This window comes from Sminthopsis crassicaudata, chromosome 3, assembly GCF_048593235.1.
Source record: "Sminthopsis crassicaudata isolate SCR6 chromosome 3, ASM4859323v1, whole genome shotgun sequence".
NCBI lineage: Eukaryota > Metazoa > Chordata > Mammalia > Dasyuromorphia > Dasyuridae > Sminthopsis > Sminthopsis crassicaudata.
The window spans coordinates 391,726,382-391,743,331 of NC_133619.1; the positions used below are offsets into that span (position 1 = coordinate 391,726,382).

General features: G+C 31.9%; 1 protein-coding gene across 23 annotated transcripts in view; it reads left to right on the top strand.

Annotated features, from left to right (window-relative positions):
• MBD5 (methyl-CpG binding domain protein 5) overlaps positions 1-16,950 on the top strand; it is a 395,786-nt gene that overhangs the window by 138,068 nt on the left and 240,768 nt on the right. For 17 of the 23 annotated variants that reach the window (XM_074302158.1, XM_074302143.1, XM_074302145.1 and 14 more), the window contains one exon: positions 326-381. The gene's annotated coding sequence lies outside the window, so the exon portion shown is untranslated. The remainder of the gene's footprint in view (positions 1-325; positions 382-16,950) is intronic. The other 6 variants (XM_074302146.1, XM_074302144.1, XM_074302154.1 and 3 more) reach the window with 1 other exon arrangement.

The window sequence follows — 16,950 nt, forward strand, 5'->3', positions numbered from 1 at the left end:
ACTATTTAAAAACACAGTTAAGTTCATAAGTTTCTTGTGCTACTTCAACTAAGATTTTTTTAAAACATTATTTAGCTTGATTTACATATTATTCACATCTCTCTGGGGTTTTTATGTATGTTTTTTTTTTTAAATAATTCTTAACTTAGAAATTGAGAATGAGCCCTTTTTCCACTACCCATTCTATTTTTCTTTTAAAATATATACTACAAATAATACATGTATAATAAGAGTGTGAATAAAACTTTTAAAATATCTTTGGTCATTTTTTTTGATACAATTTTATTGCTTCTTGGTAAGTGATTATGTCTTTCTTTTTTTTTAGCAGCTTGAAAGATTTTTATCATCCCAGTTTTGAAGTCTTGAAGATCATGTGCTTGGGTGAGTTGAATTTGGAGTTTCTTCTTGTTACAGATCTCTTAATCTTGTTTATTTCCAGAAAATTGTTTGGTTAGTTTCTTTAATTGTTTTTAAGATTTTGCATATTTCCCAAAATATAGTGATAGATTTTTTTCTTCAGTATTTTCAAGGAAACTTGAAGCCTTTTCCCTGTGTTTGTCACCAGCATTTAAGTTACTTTGAGCTTTGATTTGTTTTTTGTTTTTCAAATTTATTTCATTTTCTTGTATAATAATCTTGCCAACTAAAAGACTCTTTGGTATTTTAGAAATCTCTAATTTTTTTTTCTATTCTGCTACTTTTCATCATGATTTTTCTTTCTTTTTTTTTTATTTTTAATAACTGTGTTTATTTCTACTAAAAAAAAAAAAAGGTTTAGCAATCACATTTCTTATCTTAGTTGTAAATATCTGTTGTATATGATATGTCTCTCCTGAGGGACTGAGTTGTTTAAAAGGGGGGGGGGGGCATTTTCTAGCCAATTGTATTCTCGGGGTCAGGAACTGTTTAACTGTTTTCCAGCTTGTTTTGTAATTCTGTTCAGTGGCCCATATAGTGTTCCTCTCATGATTAACATTCTTTAAATTTAGTTTTCTTGAGCCTTTCTGTTAAGGTAAAATAACCTTCTTTCTAAGAGTGAAATCACAAAAAATTCAAGTCAGGTACATCATAAATATTTTCAATAAATACTTAACCCAACTTTGTCAATGTAAAACAATATGGAAACCAATTATAATAAATATTGTTGATTTAATTTTTGTTGCTTTTATAAAATTTCTTTTTAACATTTACTTTTAAAAGTAATTAGATTATAACCTCAATCATTTAGATTGAAAATTCATTATGGACAAGAGACTTATTTTTCAAGTTTATATCACTTGGTGATACCAAATACAATGCTGGAATTATGTTATAAACTTATTTAACTTTCTTTTGAAGTCCATACTTATTAATGTAATTCTGGTACATATTTTTCACAAAGTCTCATTTAAAAAAAATTTTTTTTAATTATTTTTCCCTAGTTACATTTTTTTTTGGTTTGTTTTTTCATATTTCCATATGAATTATGTTGGGAGAGAAAAATCAGAACAAAAGAAAAAACTATGAGGAAAAAAAATAACAGGAAAAAAAGTGTACATATCATATATTGATTGATATTCAATCTCCATAGTTCTCTTTCTGGATGCAGATGACACTTTCTATCCAAAGTTTATTAGGATTGCCTTGGATCACTGAACTGCTGAGAAGAACCAAATCTTTCATAATTGATTATCACACATTCTTACTGTTACTCTGTACAGTATACTTCTGGTTACAGTATATTTCACTCAGCATCAGTTTGTGTAAATCTTTCCACGCCTTTCTAATATCAGCCTGGTCATAATTTTTTAATAGAATAATAATATTCCACTATCTTCATCTATCATAACTTATTCAGCCATTTCCCAACTGGTGGGTATCCACTCATTTTCCAATTCTTTGCTATCACAAAAAGAGCTGCTCCAAACATTTTTACACATGTGGGTACTTTTCAGATACAGATCAAGTAATGGCACTGCTGGATCAAAGACTGTGCACAGTTTTACTGCCTTTGAGCATAAGTGCCAAATTACTCTACAGAATGGTTGGATCATTTCACAACTCCATCAATGATGCATTAGTGTCCCAGTTTTCTTACATCGCATCTAATATTTATCATTATCTTTTCCTGGCATCTTAACCAATCTGCAAGGTGTGAGGCAGTACCTCAAAGTTGTCTTAAATTTCTCAAATTTCTCAAATCAGTGCATTTTTTCATGTGATTATAGATGGCTTTAATTTCTTCATCTGGCAATTGTCTTTATATCCTTTGACCATTTATCAATTGGGGAATGACTTGTATTCTTATACATTTGATTCAGCTTGTCATGTTTTAGAAATTAGGCCTTTATCAGAAACACTGACTATAAAACATTTTCTCCCAGCTTTGTGCTTCCTTTTAAATCTTGTTTCTGTTGGTTTTGTTTGTTAAAAATAATAATAATAATTTAATCTAAATTGTCTATTTTGCATTTCATAATGTTCTCTAGTTCTTTGGTCATAAATTCCTCCCTTCTCCAACACTCTCATAGGTAAATTATCTCTTGCTCTCCTAATATGTTTATAGTATCACTCTTTATACTTAAATTATGTACCCATTTTGACTTTATTTTTGTATGGTGTGTGAGATGTAGGTCTATGCCAAGTTTCTGACATGTTATTTCTCCAGTTTTCCCAGGAATTATTCTTTTTTTTTTTTTTTTTTTTTTTTTTTTTTTTTTTTTTGGTAATGGGGAGAAGCTAGATGCATTCATTCCCAATAAGACCAGGATACCAATTACCACCACTATCATTCACAAAAATAGTGAGTTCTTGTTAGGTTCTTACTAAGTGCTAATGAGATAATGAGATATTAGGTTCTTACTAAGTGCTAAGTCGGTACTTGACAATTCTCTAGTTTCTGGCCTTTACTGGGAGTTTTTACTTGTGAATTCCTGGGGAAGAGGAAGTTCATTGGTTGAAGTAATTTTTCCCAGAAGCCCTTGCATTTTCCCACGCCCATTCTCTGGGAGGATAAAAGAGGGAAGTCACTACTCTGGACGAGAGTTAATGGCAACTGTCTGGAGACAACGGTTCTCTATGAGAAGAAGAATCTGCCCTAAAGATTTGAGTTGACACAACAGATCTCCTCCCAGAGAGCAGTTGGCAGCTTCTGGAGACAACAGCATATTACAAATTGGCTTCTACAACATTGGGCAAGGACTTTTGCTTATCCTGACAAGGACTTATTCTGAGCCCTTCAGTAGAGCTGGCCCAGACCTTCGCATTTAAGGACTTATTCTGAGCCCTTCAGAGGAGCTAGACTGGACCATGGCAATTTGGCGCCCAAACAGGGACATGACACGATTCTGATTCCAGTGGAAAAGCCTTCGATCCAGATCTCAGTCTCTCTGACCCAGAACCGTGAATAACAAGGAAAGTTTGTTAAAGATTACGTGAGCGTTCTAATAGACAAATAAAGAACTTAACTTGTTAAGGGCTAAACTAGCAATCTCTTATAGTGAAATGGGGCAAACACCTTCTGTTCAAGGAAAATGTTTAGAGAGCATCATCAAGGTTATGAAAAGCCAAGGATTGATTATAATTTTGGAGGATATTACTGAATTTTTAAAAACTGTGAAGGTCATATGTCCTTGTTTTTCTCTGGAAGAAGAATTGGATCCAGATGAATGGGAATTAGTAGGAAAGCAATTATGTGAACACTACAATTCCAGACCAAACTCAATTTCCAAAGACACATTTCATACCTACAATTTAATCCAAATGGCTTTAAAAATTGTTATTCTAAAGGAAGAGAAGAAGGAGCAAAATGGGGAAGTGTCAACTAAACTAGGTGAAAAGGATGAATCAAATAACAATGAAGTTAAGTACAATTCTGAGCAATAGGAGCATTTCTCATCTCCTCCCTCAATTAACCCTCCGGGGGGGTGGAGCAAGAAGGAGGAGGGGAAGAGGCAGAAACACAAACAGAATTGCCTGTGAAGCAGCCTAAGCCTATGACAAGATTAGAAAAAGCATTGGTTAAAGCTAAGAGAGGAGGACAGGATATAAGTGATTTTATACATGCATATCCTATGATTGAAGAGATTGATTCTGTAGTTCAAAAAAGGATAAGATATGCACCTTTAGATTTGAATAAAATTAAAGATTTGAAAAAAGGTTGTACCCTTTATGGGGCTACATCGGCTTATGTTAAAATGTTACTAGGTGGTTTGTCTTATGAAGTCCTAATCCCAATGATTGGAAATCCATAGCAAGGACATGCCTAGAACCTGGAGAAAATTTGTTATGGCTTGCAGAGTTTCATGAATTATGTAAAATCCAAGTCAGATGCAACTTGGAAATAGGAGTTAACACACAATTCACTTTTGAGCACTTAGCTAGTGAAGGTCGGTATGGAGAGAATTCAGAACAGATTAATTATACCATGACAATATATGAGCAAATTGCTAAGGCTGCAATAAAAGCTTGGGGTGTCCTCCCTGGACAGAAAGATCAGGGAGAGGCTTTCACTAAAATAGAGCAAGGTCCCAATGAACCTTTTGCAGATTTTGTGGGATGTTTGCAAACTGCTGTCAAAAGAACTATTGAAGAAAATGCAGCTACAGAAGTAATGACCAGACATCTGGCTAAGGAAAATGCCAATGAGATTTGCAAAAGAATTATATGGGGATTAGACAAAGATGCTCCTTTAGAGGAGATCATAAGATTCTGTGCTACAGTGGGAACAAATGCTTTTTACACCCTGACTATGATGAACATGGAAAGACAGGGTCCCTCCTGGCAAGGGACTTCTAGAGAAACTCGGCGATGTTTTCAGTGTGGAAAAATTGGACATCTAAACTCAGTGTAGGTATGGAGATACAGTGAGAAGACAGGGTGAGAGAAGACCTAAAACCCCATGTCCAAAATGCAACAGAGGACTCCATTGGGCATCAGAGTGTAGAATAATTCAGGGAAACGAGATGAGGGGCCCAGGTCCAGGGCCCCAGGCAAAAAAAGACCTGGGGCATGATGGCAGCTGATGTTACACCCAAAGAGCCTTTAGAAGGTCAGGACTCTGATTTGATCAACCAGCAGAAAAGTAATCACATGGCAGAAAGGGATTACCTGATAAGTCAGTCAAAAGGCAATCAGATTGCAAAAATGGATTACACTTGGGGAGAATACAGGCCCTTTAAACCAACAGGGCTGTGTCCAGTGCAAACAACTCCAATGTAATTGCCAGATGATGAGAAGAGATTTAGAAAGCTGTAAATAGAAGGAAACCAGATAGGTTAACTGGGGGAGAGGGTTTGCTTGTATTTCTTCAGCAGGAGAAGGAATCAGATGGGTGCCAATGAGTCATATTCGCCTTGTCCATCAGAGAGAGACAGAAAAAAGAGAAAGACCTCAAAACAAAGGAGAAAATCTAAGAAACATCTGACCCTGAAAGAGCATGGCTAATAAGAAGACTGTTAAAGAACTTTAAAAACCAGCAGGAATCATTGGATTTCCTAACACAAGAAGCTGGAGTTTGGGGACTGACCTTTCTTGAAGTCCTTCCAATCTCTCTTGAGGTGTGGAGAATGGTTTCATTCCATCTGACTTTGTCCATATGCTTGTGGTTTTTGACAGGAAACTGGGAAAGTGGGATCAACTTCCTGACTTCACCCCGCCATCTTGACTCTGCCCTAGGAACTCCACAAAATCTCATTTACTTTCATAAGTTATAAATTAGACTGCTTTCTTTAAAAATCCCACTTCATTTTTATTATTTTAGCTTAGGCCACCTATGTGCATTTAATATTTTTCCAATTGTTTAGATCTAATTTTGTGTGAGAAATATTTTATAATTGTGTTCATATAGTTCTTGGGTTGTCTTTACAGGTAGACACCCAAATATTTTATTCTGAATATACAGTTATCTTAAATGGAATTTCCCTTTTTATCTTTTGCTGCCGACCCTTGTTACTAACAAATAGAAATGCTGATAACTCTTTATATCTATTTAAATTTAAATTTAATTTAATAAAATGATAAGTGGCTGAAATTTCATTTATTGGCAAAACACTCGGAGTAATCCTCTTTTTCATGTTATCTATATGCCTCAGGACCTCACTTTCAAATATTACTTCTTCCCAATTCTCAACTAGGAAGTTTTATAAAAACTTATAATTTAAGCTAAATGGCCAGTAGGGATATAATACTGACCAGATTTTTATTGTTTAGTTTTTTAGGTTTTTTTTATTTTCCTGTTTTCTAACCTTGACTTTTATTTTGATTTTGTGTGTGTGTGTCTGTACACAAAATCAATTTTGCACATAACTGACAAAAAAATTCATTAAAAAACTTTCATCAAACTCATGCTTTATACTTAGTAAGATAAATAAATGTTTCTCTTGAAGAAATATCTAGCAAAATTTGAGAATTGCTTGATATCCAGCACATTTAAGTCCAGATTTCTTAACTTGGTACTCAGAATCCTTCATAACTTTGCCCCAGCCTATTTAATGATTTTTATACTCTTCTGTTACCCAATGTAGATATTGCTTCACACTAGTAAATGTAGTTTCTCTAAATTCTTTCTCCTTACATGTAACCCTTTGTTATTCTACTTCACAGTTAATATACATTCATATACAAATACATCTACAAACACAATTTTTATTTATCTCTTATCTCTTCACTCTTCCAATTCTCTGTGAAGACCTTTCATATATTCTGCTTTTTGAATCCCATCCAATCTTCAACAATCTTTTTCTATGAAGCTGCCTTTGTATATTTCAAAGCCTGATAATCTCTACTAATTGTAGTGCTTATAGAACAGCCATGGAGCTTAGTACTTCCAATCAGTTTTAAAGGACTGAAAAAGGACCTTAATGATCATATAGTCCAACACCTTCATTTTACATATTGAGGAAAATAACATTAAAAAGAGGTTGTAAGTTTCTAAAAGTAAAACAGAAATTATCCAAATTAGAGTAGGAAACAATGTCCTCTGAATAAATGAAATCTGTTCATCACTACCATAGTTCATGATGTCTTCATTAATTTACACTTCTTTGTTCTTCATAATGTATGTCCAAATTCTTACCTTGCCAACAAAATTATATATTTTTCTATAACTAGCAACTTTTTTTGTAACAATTTTATATTCTATACCTCTACGGGCCTTTCCATTTCTAAATTCTATGTTCTCATACCAACAGTGCCTACACAATTTTAAGTATGTAGTATTTCAGCCTATTGATCAATAATTAAATTCCTGCTAAGTTTCAAGTGCTAGGCATAGCATCACCTAGCAGTGCTTGACTGCGAAAGGGTCACTCTGGCACTGTTCCAAGTCCCTGCTCAGGCACCAGTTGTTGCAGCCATCTTTTAAGAACTCAAAATACATGAGCCCTTTGATTTCAGAGGCGAGATAAATGAGGTGGGAGACCTCCAGCTTATTAAGCCATACAAGCTCATTGATATGCTTTTTTGCAAGCGTGATCAGCATAAGAACAGTAGACAATCTCCAATCACCATTCAGAGAAACAGCTCATGGGCTTTGCATTTGCATGGTATCTGCCAATGGGAGGAGAGTCAATCCAGCAATTCAGTAAATCTCACAGGCAAGAGCTTTTGTTCAGGCATCCCTCTTCCTGAATCACTTACTGTGACTCTTAGGTTCACACACCTATTCCCATGATCATAAATCATTGCTTCTTGCTCAACAAGGGTGTTCCTGCAACATGACAGAAGACTTATTGGGCACCAAAGGTGGAGATGGCCTTGGTAGTCCTTCTTGGTAGAGTCCCATAACTTAGCAGCAAAGCCCAGAGGTTTTTTTTTGTTGTTGTTGTTTGTTTTTTTGTTTTTTGGCTGTTGTTGCATAGGTAATTAAGATGAATACAGGGCACAGAAAAAGAGAAGAGAATTGTTGTCCTTCTTTCTTGAAGATGACCAAAATGACTTCTCTACATTGGAGTCAAGTTAGTGTGTCTGACTATGGCTGATCAGACCAATACAAGCTCAAAATGCTCTGCTACAGATTGAACACAAATAGTCCCTATAAATATTTGGGATAGATTTTCTAACTTCGTGCATCTTGTGTTTCTTCTGAACCAATTCAATTCTATTTTACTCATAGAAGACAGCACTTTCTGTAATAAAGGCACACATTGTTGGGCAGTTCTGTGCCAGTGTCTCCTATGTCATATAATCAGTTCTAAAGTTCTTAAGAGAGACTTTGCAAGTGTCCTTGTATTGCTTTTTTCTTTTTTTCTTTTCTTTTATTTTCTTTTTTTTTTTTTTTTTTGACCAAATTGAACCATTATACAACTGGCAACAATGGAGCAGAAAAGGAGTAGATGGCTTTAAGAGATTTGGTGTAGAGCACTGCATTTACTCTTCTGGGTCAGAACACTTGCAAAAATTATGACTGGTTTTTGAAAATGATGAGGAGATTCAGAAGCTGCTATGGGGAAAAAAAAAAGAAATCTACAGGATATACCTGCAGGATAGTTCATCCATCTTTAAGAAAGTAGCATTCAGTTTCATCAAAAGTAAAAAATAAACAAAGCTTAAGAGTGTTGCAGGATTCCTTACTCAGTATAAAGACAGGTGAAATTCAGTTTTATGCTGGAAACAAGAATTCAAAGCACTTTTATGATGCTCTAAAAGCTATTTATGGTTCAAAGACTTATGCTACATATCAACTACTTAATGCTGACAGAACTACATTGATGAGTAATAAGGACATGATCCTATAGAGATGGACAGAATATTTCCATAGTGTTCTCAACAGATCATCAATCAGTATTGAAGCCACTGAAATGACTACCTCAAGTTGAAATCAATTACTCCCTAACTGAAGCTCTAAAGAAAGAGGAGATTTCATGAAGTCATTTGCCTCACTCTCTCTCCCAGAATTATCACTATACAGTGTTAGGACAAAGAAAATTGGTGCTGACTCAAGATGCAGTAGAAAACCTAACTGTTGTATCTTCAGTCTAACTAAACTCTAATATGTTACTAAAAGATTTATTACAGAATATTACAGAATTCTTTATAATAGAATATCCATTCCCTTTTCAAAGATCATCTTAATGTATAAGTACATTTTTCTAATAAAGATCTTGTTTAGATGGGAAAGAATTACAAGTTAACCATTACATACTTTTTTCAACACCTTTTTTTGGGGGGGGGGGGCAAAGTAGTAGCATTATGCTTTTTAAAAAACTAAATTATATTGTTCTGTGTTACCATTCTTTGTTTCATTTACCTTGAAAAGTGATCCCTCAGTACTCTCCATACTGGGTCATTATTCTAGTGTGCACCTCCCCAGTGTATAATTGGTCTGAGTCTTTTTCTGGAACTATTTGATAATTACATGTTTTGATGCTTTTTTTAACAGTATTTTTCATAGTAATGATACTTTTTTTGCATTTTTTATATAAATCCAACTTGGCCACAATGAATAATTTATTGTATACATTGTTGTAATCTTTTTAACAGGATTTTCTTAAAATATTTTTGAATTAATACAAAATTGGCCTATAATTTGTCTTTGCATTATCCTTCCCTCATTTGGGTATTATAACAATATTTAATAAAAAGAATCAGGTAGATTAGTTTCTCAATATTTGAGAATAATTTCTATATTATTAATATTAATTCTTCTTTAAAAGCTTAATTTTAAAAAATGTTACTGCCTAAATAGGAGGTATTCTTTTTATCTCCTCTTTGTTAGATCTTTTACACACAGTTCTTTTACTTCCCTTGCATTAAGATCTACGTTAAGATTTCTATTCTGGCTATTTTATATTTTTGAAGGTAATCTGTATTTTTTCTGTTTTCAGTTTTGTTGACATCTCTGTAGAATAGGTTCTAAAAATTCCCTTTCTTGTATTTTATTGTGATTTCATCTTATTAATTTGTTCTTATGTTTATTAGATTTTTCTGAACTTTTAAATTGACTATAGGCTTATCAGTCTTATTTTCATTGTAAAGAAACATTGTAGTTTTTATTATCTTGATTTTCAATTTATCTGTTTCTCCTGGTCTTGATAGCTTCACTTCTGTGCTTGTTCTAAATTTACTTATTGGCATTCTATTTTTTTTACAATACTTGTATTTAATTCCTTAATCTTCACTTGTTCTGTTTTGTTTCTGTTTTGTAGGGATCTAATTTTTTTTTTAAACTGCTTTAGCAAATCCCAAAAATTTGCTATGTTGTTTCATTATAATTTTCTTTTACATAATTCATTGTTTTTATAATTTATAAAAATTTAACTTGTTTTACTTTTTTAAAAATCTATTTTCTCTTCCTTATACCTGCTAAGTCTTTTTCATTCAGTCATTTCTTATCACCTTTTTTGTCGAGATCTTGTAGAATTACATTTAGTCATTATATTTATCATGTTTTTTAAGTCTTTTAAGTTGTTTTTATTTAAAATATTGTTATAATATGAATTGTTCTGATTGTACTCTCTTTATACTGGCTAAGTGCTTTTATTTACACCAAAATAATTTTTTTATTATTCATGTAATATAATTCATTCAGCCATTCTTCATTTGTTGGACATCTAATTAGTTTTTAGTTATTTGCCATCTGTGGCAACAGCTACATTTAGATTAATTAATGGCTCAGAGGATAGGGTTCTAGGCCTAGAGTTAGGATGTCTTTCTTACTAGCTGTGTGACTACTATTGTGACCATAGACAATTCATTTAACCTCTATTTTGCCTCAATTTCCTGAATTATTATTATTATTTTTTAATGGGGATATTACACCTGTCTTACTGGATTGTTATGAGGATCAACTGAGATAACACTTGAAGAAAGTATTTAGCCAGTTATATAGTAAACAATATATAAATATATAAAAATCCTGTTCCCTTTTCTGTTACATATTGGTCCATTTCCTCTTTATTCGATCTTTCCAGTATTTGCCAAATAGTGGTATCCTTGGGTCAAAGAGCATATGCAATTAGTAATTTAAGAGATGTGTATCCAAATTAACAGCTCAACCAAGAGTTTGTTAATTTTCTTGTTTTCCTGAAACTCCTCTACCTTAATATTGGTGATTTTTCTTTTTTGTTATCTTTACCAATCAATTGGATATGAGGTAGAATATTAGAGTTATTTTAACTTGAATTTCTCTAATTATTAGTGACTTAGGCTATACTTAGAATATTTTTTCATTTGCCTGTTGATGATAGTTGGGATTTTTCGATTCTCTTCATGATGCTTTGAATTAAAGAGTGGCTAACTTTCTCATAAATTTTAATCAAGTCCTTACATGATTTGCAAATGAGAACCTTATCAAAAAAATGCTATAAAAACCATTTTCCCCTTTATCTTTTCCCTCTAATTTTAGCTATGTGTTTTTTGTGTATATGATATAAGAATTTTAAACTTTTATGTAATCAAATTTTTCCATTTTCTTTGCTATGGAAGTAATTTCTTCTTTATGCCTGTAATTTGTTTATTTCAACATACTAAGCTATATTATTATTTGGTACTGTATTGAATAAATAAATTTAGATAGTATTATTATTTCAGGGTGGGAGGTAGGAACAGCTAGGTGGCAGCAAGGGCCTGGAGTCAGGAAGACTCCTTTTCCTTTTTTGAAATCTTACTATACTTTATAGCTTATGAACCTGGTCAAGTCACTTAACTCTTTTTGCTTTAGTTTCCTCATCTGTGAAATTATGTGGAGAAGAAAAATGGCAAATCACTCTGTTATCTTTGCTAAGAAGGCCCCAAATTGGGTCACAGAGAACTAGAAACAACCAAAACAATTAAAAAAACAGCATTGTCATTTTAATATATTGAGATAGACTCTCAAGTATTTTGTTTACTAAAATTATTGTATCTTTTAGTTTTAAATTGATTCTAGCATTCTCTAAACTAATCATCATATCTGCAAAAGGTGATAATTTTATTTCATCTTGGATTATACTTATTTCTTCTATTGCTCTTATTGCTATAATCAACATTTCTACCTTAATTTTGGATAGTAATGAACAGCCATGCCTATCCTTCTGATCTTTATGGAAAATACCCTTTAGTTTAGTCCCATGCTGACTTTCTTTACATTTACCATGTTAAGGAAAGCTTCATTTATTGCTATTTTGTAATTTTTTAAAAACAGGAATGGGTTTTCTATGCTTAAAGCTTTTTGCTACATCTGGTTTTTTTAATCATATGAATTTTATTGTTCTTGTTGTTAACGTAGCCTAATTATATTAATGGTTTCCCTAATATTCAACTAGCCTACTGTTCTTGTGTAAGTTCAGTCTTGTAATAATAATGGATAATCTTTTTGATATATTTTTGTCTATTGGTAATATTTTATTTAATATTTCATTTAGATTATCAATTTTTATTGTCATTTAATTGGACAGAATATTTTCTTTTAATTGCCTTTTTAGCTTTATGAATTCTTGGGAGCCTACTGCTTTTTATTTCTAATATTGTGAATTAAATTTTCCTCTTAAAACAATGATCAAATAGTAGATCTATTTTGTTGCATTGTTAATAACTCCTGATTTTATGAATTCCATTTTCAGACTTGTTTTATCTTATTTTCAATTTTTAAAATCTTTTTGATTTACAGAGTTTCTGATTTATGTTTTGTTGTTATTACTTGTTGATTTTGTTGAATTTTTCTGGAATTTTTTAATGCCAGAATTGTTCATTTGTATTTCCTACACTTTTATTTTAACAGTATAAAATTTTCCTCAAGGATTGCATTTTACTTCATTCAAAAATTATTGGTATATCATTTCATTATTGTCTTCTTTATCAAAATAACTTTTTTATTTTGTATTTATTTTTAAATCACTTATTAGGATTTCATTATTACCTTTGTCGCTTTTATTTGGGCTCTCTGAACTATTATTTTTATCCTTTGTTTTTATAGGGTGTGTTTAAAATTTTAAATTTCATTCATTTATTTATAGTTTACCCATGCTTTAAAATTTCTGTCAATGTAAGTTACATGAGAAAAGGAACAAAAAAGTTCCTAAATCATTAAAAAATTCCAAACAAATGAATAATGATATATATATGTCACAATTTGTAAAGTGAATGGATTAAGTAATCTAATAAAATGAAGAAATAATAAATTGTGTCAATGTGTTGTTTGCAAAAACATAACCTAAAATATGACCACACACACCCCTAGCCTGAAAAGTTTACTATGTGTCAGGTGAATTAGAAAAAGAAATAACAGAAGTTTAGTCATGCCATCTGACATCAAAAATAAAACTTCATAACAGAGAAATAAATAAGGAAATTACAGTGTACTGGAGGGAAAGACATAAACTACAAACACACAACAATTTTAATATTTAAATTAAATATTTATTTAGTTTACAAGAGCACAGGATAGTAAAAAAATATTATTAAGGGTATTAAATGTTTTCCTGTTTTGGACAAATTAGCTAAAAGAAAAAAGATTTTTTTAAATTGCTGATGAATCTAAAGAGCTTAAACACTTAATTTTCTGAATGTGATTGTTAAATACTCTATTTCTTAGCCTCATTTAGATTTTTATAAAAATGCGCCATGGGATTAGGTCACAGAAATTTTACAATTAAATATAAATAGATCTTTAAGGCTATTAGAATATAAAAATTTTAAACTCTTTAGGGAGCATAAATAAAAGAAAAAGCCAAATTAATTTTAAAATAATGAGGTGGCCAAACTCCTTAGAAATAACTTATGATAGAAACAAACTCATAGAAATAATTTATAATTATGTGAAAGATAATGATTATCATGCAACCACATACCAAAATCAATCCTCAAGAGAAAATTATATCCTTCCCATACATCATTAGCAAAATGAGAAGGTGGAACATTAATGAACTGAATATGGATTGTAAAAATAAAAATGCCAAGAAATAAACCCCCAAAACAAAACAAAACAAAAAAAGTGAAAGCTTTGGAGAAACAATTAAATTTGAAGGAGTCTATAGACATGATAACCAAAATGAAAAGCTGATTCTTTGAAAAGGCCAATAAATTTCATCAATCTTTGAGGTTTAAAAAGAGGGGAGCAGAAAAATGAATTAAGAAAATAGGAAATTAATAAAGTATGTCACAACAGAACCAAAAGAAATTTTTAAAAATTATAACATATTATACAGTTATATTCTGACCCAATTGAGAACATAAAAAAAATACAGACATAACTTCAAAAATATAAAATAAGCATATTTATAGAAAACCAAGTGACCAATATCAGGTAAGGAAATACCCACTTGTAAAGGTTCTACCAAAGTACAAGCTCTTGCTCCTGAGTCATAAAATGATTCTTTAAAACGTTTTTTTAAAAAAATTATTGCTGTTACTGAAGTACTCTTCTATGCCTCATTGATGAGACAAATATAATCTTAATACCAAAATATAAAACCTAAAAAATAACATTAATGAACACTTAATTGAATTTTTTATGTAATGTTCTGAGAAATATATGACAGCATGTGTTCAATTTATTATTCATTATGACCAAGTTATATTTATACCAGCAATGCAAAGAAGTATCAGCATTATAAAAAAAAATGACATTGTAATATTTAAAAGAAGAAAGATCCCAAACCTCATGATTTTGTTAGGGATATCATTTACCAAATTACGGTACTCATTGGTTTAAAAAAAACCCAGCATAGACATAAATGGAACTGTTTTTAATATCATAAAGTATATCTCTCTAGAAGTACCACTTCATATCTCTCATATTGGCTAAGATGACAGGAAAATTTAATGACAAATGTTGGAGGGAATGTGGGAAAACCGGGACACTAAAGTTTTGTTGGTAGAGTTGTAAAACTAACCATTCTGCAGAGCAATTTGGAACTATGCCCAAAGGGCCACAGAACTGTGCAGACCCTTTGACCCAGCAGTGCCATTACCGGGTCTGTATCCCAAGGAAATCATAAAATGGAGGGAAAAGGACCCACATGTACAAAACTGTTTGGAGCAGATCTGTTTATGGTGGTAGAGAATTAGAAAATTAGTAGATGCCCATCAATTGGGAAATGGTAAATAAGTTGTGATATATAAAGATAATGGAATATTATTGTTCTATTAAAAAATTATCAACAGACTGATTTTAGAAAGGCCTGGAAAAATTTACATGAACCTAAAGCTGAATGAAAAAAGCAGAACCAGCAATATATTGTACAGAGCAACAGCAAGAATGTGTGATAATCAGTTATGAGCTTTCCATGGTTCAGTGATCCAAGGCAATTCTAATTAACTTTGGTTAGAAAATGCCATCAGCATCCAGAAAGAAACTATGTAAATTGAATATAAATCAATATATGCCATATGCATTTTTTCTGTTATTTTTCTCTCATGGTTTTTCCTTTTGTTCTGATTTTTCTCTCCCAACATAATTTATAAAGAAATGTGTATTTTAAAAAATTAATATAGTGCATAATAAAAAAAAAAGAATTGAAAGCAAGCACTGTTTGAAACTAGTACAGTCATAAAGCAAGAATCCTAACTATACATAGTATAATCTGATATAGTTCTACAACCACTAAGTATAGGAATAAGAAAGAGAAAGAAATAAAAGATATGAAGAAATTTTTTTCTTCAGAGATTTTAATCTTATTTTTCTTAAACCTTCTTTAATTTTTTTTGTGTTTACCCTTGAAGTAGACCTCATATCTTTCTTAGCCTCCTCCTATTACTTTTCCCATCTCTATTCTTATTTTGTGGGAAAAAATTGTCCTGATCTGTTTGCTAGTCCCCTGTTCTTCCTGGCTGATGAAGCTCTATACAATATTAACACCTTTACCAAGTTCTTTCTACCAATGTTCAAATCTTTTCTACCTTCTTAGCTGGCTGGGCAGAATTAATATCTACTTTTAGTTGCACCCTAAGATTGAGTTTAGGGTAAGGACAGTGTGGATCCATGGAGAGTTCAGCTGCAGAAGGCAAAATGTCCAGTGATTCTCTGAGGACAAATTGTTCTCTGTGCAAGTAAAACACCTGGAGCAACAATAAAGAGATGGATGCTTCCTAAGTGCCAGGAATGAGATTTTTTCACTTTTTCTTATATTGTTACTTGTTAGGCTTTTTGTTTTCCTAGCCTAACATAGAAATTATTTTTAACCACATAATTCATTTTATTAGGGTCTTTAACTGAGTTAATGGCAACTGGGGGGAAATGATTTTTCTGGGCTTGTCATGTGACATTTTTGCCATGCAACGTGATAACTTTTGTTATCAAATCTTGATCATTTTAAAAAAAATTTTTTAAACATGCTCTTCCTCTGCAGCAACTTCAGGATGATATTTTTTTAACCTAACCCCATAAAGACCACCACACTATAAATTGCTCCATTGTTCTCTTCCTTTTTTAAAAAATACATATAAAGCCAATTTTTCCCAACTCTTTTATTTACCTCTCATAGAAATTTATGAGTCATCCTTCATTTTAACTTCATTTTCCTTTTATCTTCTGTTTTCATTCATATAGAGATTGGTAGAGTAGCATTGGGTTCTTTCACTTCTCTGTTTAGCAGTTGGACCTTAGATAAAGTTCTCACAGAGTACCAAAAAATAGCTTTATGTTTATAAACTACCTAAAAACTCAGAGACTATAAGAAGCCTATTCCCTCATTTTCCTCATAATGACACTAGAAGATTAAGTGTGACCCAGAAGTAGACAGTTCAAGATCTCTACTCCATTTTTCTTTCATGGATTGTCATGGTGAAAAAAAAAATCATTACCCACTAACACATCTTCTAGTATTGTACTTCTGTACCTAAATTCTCCTCTGGAAGCCTTTGTAGTCTGTCTCATGGTCCATACTTATTGCTTCTTAGACATGCGAGAACATTCAGGTCTTTGTACTCTGTTAGCAGAAATCTTCAAGTACCAAAAATCATGATTAAAGCTTCAGCATAAGAATGTGTAAGCTATCAAAGTATTTGCTGAATTCGAGTGATTGTGCTAACCTCTGTTAGTAAAAAGAGAGTTAT